General features: G+C 44.2%; 1 pseudogene; it reads left to right on the top strand.

Annotated features, from left to right (window-relative positions):
- The first annotated feature begins 3512 nt into the window (after window positions 1-3512).
- LOC143937723 (5S ribosomal RNA) lies at window positions 3513-3631 on the top strand (annotated as a pseudogene).
- Window positions 3632-6000: the final 2369 nt, after the last annotated feature.

The following is a 6000-nucleotide window of genomic DNA, read 5'->3' on the forward strand; positions in this document are numbered from 1 at the left end:
AAAGAGTTAATAAACATTCTTTCCACAGTAGAAACTAATACAGAAACCATGTTGGCCACGGTGGATATAGAATCTTTATACACCAATATTAAGCAAAAAGATGCACTAACAGCGGTTAAATGGGTATTGAAAAAACACTCCCAGTTAAAATTAGCACAAAAAAATTCATGTTGGACGGGTTAAAACTAGCCATGGGGAATAATTATTTTTGGTATCAAGGGACCTACTATAATCAAATAAAGGGAGTCGCTATTGGAGCACGTTATGTTCCCAGCGTGGCTAACCTAGTTCTAAACAAATGGGAACAGGAGGTCATCGAAGTACAACGATAACTCACTGGGTGCTGTGGTTGTCCATTTTTCCGAGGCAGTGATGGGATGCAGGATTTACACCTATTCCAGTTTCACTATTTTCTATGGACAATTTGTTCATTTGTTTTATATGTTCACTTTTTTGAGCTGAATACTTATATGTATCTAAAGTATATTGCAGTATGTATTGAATAATAAGATACTTGCGGTATTAAGCACTAGAGCACTTGATTGTTACTATTTTATTGTAGCGCCCCCTTTACCATTTCACAATCCACATTCTCCTGCTATCGCGAATTGGATGTGGAGAGCCAAAGTCAGCTGCCTCAGTTACCTTTTCAAGTTAAACAGCAGGTGATTGGTTGCCAAGGTCGCCCAGTGTCCCATAGGATCAGAGGCTCATATGGGAAAGCTCTTTTTAAAAAAAAAAAAAGAGGGGGCCGTAGGCAACGGAGGGGGGCAGGGCTTAGTGTGGCGTTGGCGTCTTCCAATGTCCAGAGTGGGAAAGTGTTTTTTTTTAAACGCACCATGGTTACTGCTGCAAGCTGCGGAAGGACGCAAGAGGGGCATGAAAGAGGTTTGGCAACACAGGCATTCCTTTTGAAACATTTACTATTTGCATCAGGCTGAGCATTAATAGCGGCGGCAGTGGCTGACTATTGCTCAAGCAATGTATGCGATTTCTTTTGTTAGTACCTCTGCTCTGTGCCTCAGGCTATGTTCAGAAGGGGGGGTTGAAACACCCCCAAAAAAAGGAGCTAAAGGTCTCCCTCAAGCTCTGGAAAGCCTACTCTACAAATGGCATCCTCCCCTGAGAGGGGGTGGCTGGTCAGAGTGAGCCTCCGGGCCATGAAATGTTTGCAACTGTTTTCAACACTGCAGTCCCTGTTAATTTTACTCTTTTTTTCCTCAGCCATGGTAGGTTTAAAAAAAAGAAAAAAGTTTAGCGACTTTAATCGCATCCCAGTGTGGTCAAGATGCAACAGGTTCTCTTCCATTTTCCTAGTAACCTCAGACTGAGGAACTAGGGGCAGTAGAAAACAAATTCCCTCAGGGGACCGTGGTGAGGCTGATGACTCTTCTGAGGTGTCAAATGCGGGAGAGTCAGCTTTTACAATCTAAGATTGATGGTACAATTTCTTGCTGAATGATCTGCTCCAGATTTATGTACCCTTAAAGCGGGAGTCTGCCGGGACTTTTTTTTTTTTTTATTAAAAGCCAGCAGCTACAAATACTGCAGCTGCTGACTTTTAAAATAGTGACACTTACCTGTCCAGCACGCCCGCGATGTCTGCACCCGAAGCCGATATCTAGATCGTCTCTCGGGTGCTGCCGCCGCCATCTTGTGTATGGGAATCAGGAAATGGAGCCTTTCGGCTTCATTTCCCGTTCCCTACTGCGCATGCGCGAGTCGCGCTGCGCAATAAGGACGGTCCCCGCTGCCTCTGGGATCTGTGTGTTTCCCAGCAGGCAGCGGGGCACTTGCGGAAAGGGGCGGGCACTTGTGGAAAGGGGCGTAATCTACGCCCCTTTCCGCAGAGAGCTATCCCGGAAGTGGGTGCAGATACCTGTACTGTACAGGTATCTGCACCCCCCTCCCCCCTGAAAGGTGCCAATTGTGGCGCCGGAGGGGGGGAGGGTTCCGATGAGCGGAAGGTCCACTTTAGGGTGGACCTCCGCTTTAACTGAGTGTTCGCTAAAGCCTCCTCAAAGCTGTGCATGCTTTTTCCTGTGCATTCTTTGTTGGAAAAGTTTTTTTATATCTGGAGGATCACCCAGATGAGCATTATTTTCCTTTCTAAAAAGTTTTCACACTTTATCCTATGTTAGAGCAAATTCACCAAGTAGGGTATACCAGCAATTAACGTTACTATATCCTTTGTGAGTAAGTTTGACTTGTCCGGCACACAATGCTCAAATACTTAGGGATCCATTGGATAAAAGGTTGGAATTCCTATTAAAAAACAACACTTTTCTCTCTTGTAGGTTGAGTGTCTCGGCCTGCATGGACAGTGATTGGTTAATCGTTGAGAGACCAGTTTAAACAGGTGTTCAAGGTTATTCTGCTCAGCAGGTCCAGGAGGCAGCTTTGTTGTTTGTGCAATAGTTGCTATGACAGATTCTATCTTTTAGGCCTTGCACCCTTTGCTAGGCATCATGCGGTGAAAGATACCCCTTTTGCCATTTTAGTGAAGGAGTAAATGTATTTTTATTTCAAATCTCCTTGTGTGCCATAGGCATCAGCCTCCAGGCAGTCACGACGACTTCTGCCATCAGGTTCAAAGGGTAGTCCTCAGGGTTAACCCCATGGACAAGAGGTCTTGGGGGAGAAAGCCTACAAGATACTGTAGCTTCCTTTATGAGGAGGTGCCCCCACTTGCTCAATAGGGAGAATTCTTCTGCAGTTCTCAGGGATCTGGCAGAAGGAGTGTCAAGACAAATGGGGGACTTCCTCAATAGCTCCAAGGTACAAACTGGAGTTCCAAGAGTTTCCGTCTCGTTTTCTCATATTATACTTTCCTAAGGATCCAGAGAAAAATAAATCTTTTTCTCGAGCGTTTTACCATTTTTTTGGCAAAAGGGTGTTCATGGTGGCCCCCATATAAGAGCAGAGGTTTGGGTTTGGTTAAATCCAAATGGGCATACTGGATCTAAAAAATCTAAATTCAATTCCTGAATATAATCTTTTTTTTGCATGAAGTGAATCCAATCTGTTATTTCCATCTTACAAGGAGGAGAACTTCTGGCGTCAATCAAGTAAAAAGGTTCTGGCTCCTCTTCTAGCCAGATTGAGGGCCCAAGGTATAACGATTATGGTTTACCTAGTTGATCTGTTCTTGATAGACTAGTCGGTAGCCCACTTAAACCAAAGTATGGTCACCACATTCGACTACCTGGAATATCTAGGTCGGATTCTAAACCTAGAAGAAATCGTCTTTGAAACCATGAAGAAAATACTTGGGTCTGCTTATAGGTACACCCAGAAAAGGATATTGTACCCCAGACAAAGATCAGTGCCATAAAGGAACTAAGCAAGATGAATTTCTCCTATTCAACTTTGCATGAGGTTGTTGGGAAAGATGGTGGCTTCATTCAAGGCCGTTCCTTATGCTCAATTTCATTCTAGACTGCTGAAAAACCATATCCTATCGGCTTGAAACAAAAGGTTCAAGCTCTGTTCCTAATGTGTGTGACTCCAAAGCCTATGGCCACATCACCCTGATAGCGCCAAATCTCGTCTGATCTTGGACGCTAAGCAGGGTCAGGCCTGGTTAGTACCTGGATGAAAGACCGCCTGGAAATACCAGGTGCTGTAGGCTGGGTGGGCCGAAGCCTCACTTTATGGTTAACATTCAAAATTCTGCAAAGGGGAAAATCCTTCAGTTACCTGGAAAATAGTAACCACATATGCCAACCTTTTTTTGTTTAGATTGGGGGACAGTCCTGAAAGAGGCAGTTGTGAAGTGGCCCAGATCAGAAATGGTTTTGTTCATTAACGCTTTAGAAATTCAGGCAGAGCACTTAGTCCTGAGGGCCTGAATGTTCAGTTTAAAGTATTTGTCCTGCCAGGATTCAATCTATCTATGCCACAGCAATGGCCTACATTAATCACCAAGGGGGCACAAGAAGTTGTATGGCCCAGAGAATGGTGAAACTTAACCTATCTTGGGCAGAAAACAATGTACTTTGCCTATCAGCAGTCTTCATTCTAGGAATAGAAAAATGGCAGGCGGACTACTTAAGTCACCAGCAGTTGTTTCCAGGAGAATGGTTCCCTCACCCCAATATCTTCCTGTCAATATGTCAAGGGTGGGAGATCCCAGACATAGATCTGTTTGCGTCCAGGTTCAACAAAGAAATCAACAACTTTGTGTCAAGAACAAAGGATCCCCTAGCATACGGAACAGATGCCTTGCTATTTCCACGGAATTGGTTCTCCCTGATTTGTGCATTCCCTCCTATTCTGCCCGCATCCACGACTTCTTCACAGGATCAAGCAGGAAGGGAAGTCGTTGATTCTTGTGACCCCCAGCGGGGTCCAGGAAATCTTGGTATGCAGAGATCGTAGAGATGGCAGTAGGGGAACCATGGACCCTACCTTCACGGCCAGACCTTCTTTCGCAAGGTCCGCAGTTCCATCCTACTTTACAAACGCTAGATTTAACGGTTTGGCTATTGAGACCCACATTCTGAAGAAGCGTGGGCTGTCAGGTTCAGTAGTTTTCTACCTTGGTTAATGAAAGGGAAATAAGTCAAGCTAGAGTCCTTGACTTGTCTGCAGATGGGGTGAGAAATAAAGCTGGCCTTGAGTGCTTTCCAAGGGCAGGTCTTGGCCTTATCGGTATTATTTCAGCGACCACTTGTTTTGCATTCTTTGGTTCATAACTTTATTCAGGGTGTAACATGGCTTAATCTCTGGTTAGGTAACCATTGAACCCTTTGGACTAGAATTTAGTTTTGTCGTCCTTACAAAACCGCCTTTTTTTGGGCCAATACGACAAATTCCCTTGGTCCTTTTTTGACGAGGAAACAATTTTTTCTGGTAACCGTATCTGCTGCAAGAAGGGTATCAGTATTGGCTGCTCTTTCTTGTAAAGAGCCATATAAGGATAAGGTAGTATTGCGTCATCATCCTAACTTTTTACCAAAGGTACTTTCCGGTTTTTATCTAAACCAGGCTATTGCTCTACCTTCATTTTTCCAGAACCCTGTTCTTTGGAAGAAAAATAACTACATTCTCTTGATGTGGTGAGAGCAGTCAATGTCTACTTTAAAGGTGATTGCTCAGATTTGGAAAACTGATGTTTTGTTTATGTTGCCTGAAGGTCCTAAAAGAGGACAGGCAGCATCGAAATCTACTATTTGGAATGGATTCGACAAGTAATCGTTCAAGCTTATGGTTTAAAGAGGTAGTTCGACCCTCTCAAATCAAAACGCTCTCCTCTAGGGCTGTTAGTGCCTCGTGGGCAGTGCATCACCAAGCCTCCATGGCTCAATTCTGCAAGGCCACAACTTGGTCTTAAATCCATATATTTACTAGATTCTATCTGGTGGATGTAAAAAGACATGAGGATGTCGCCTTTGGGCGCAGTGTACTGCAGGCAGCAGTATAAATCCTCTGATCTCATGGTCCCCTACTTGGTTGTGTCTCTCTCCCCTCAGTTGGCATTGCACTGGGACATCCCACATAGTAATTAGTATGGCTCTGTGTCCTGTGATGTAACTTGAAAAATAATAATTTTTTTTATAATGGCTTACCTGTAAAATCCTTTTTCTTTTGAAGTACATCACGGGATACAGAGGCCCTTCCCCTCTTTCTAGTATACACGTGTATTGCTTTGCTACAAAACAGATACTCCCAGTAGTGGGAGGGGTTATATAGGGAGGCAACTTCCTGTTTATGGTTTGCCAGTGTCCAGTACCTGAAGGTGGACTATAACCCACATAGTAATTGCTATGGCTCTGTGTCCCATGATGTACTTACAAAGAAAATAATTTTACAGGTAAGCTGTTATAAAAATCCTATTTTTCAGCAGTTCCCACCCTCCATCCAGTACTGTGCTGCCTCCCAGTCTTTACTCTGTACAACCACTGCCCGGTAGGAGAATGCTACCTACACACTACTGTGTGTTTGTGAAGTGGGCAAAGGACACTGCTGGAGGAGACAGATGACACTACTGCGGGGAGG

This window comes from Lithobates pipiens, unplaced genomic scaffold (assembly GCF_037356315.1).
Source record: "Lithobates pipiens isolate NorthernLeopardFrog02 unplaced genomic scaffold, aLitPip1_a1.2 Scaffold_28, whole genome shotgun sequence".
In the NCBI taxonomy this organism is placed as follows: domain Eukaryota; kingdom Metazoa; phylum Chordata; class Amphibia; order Anura; family Ranidae; genus Lithobates; species Lithobates pipiens.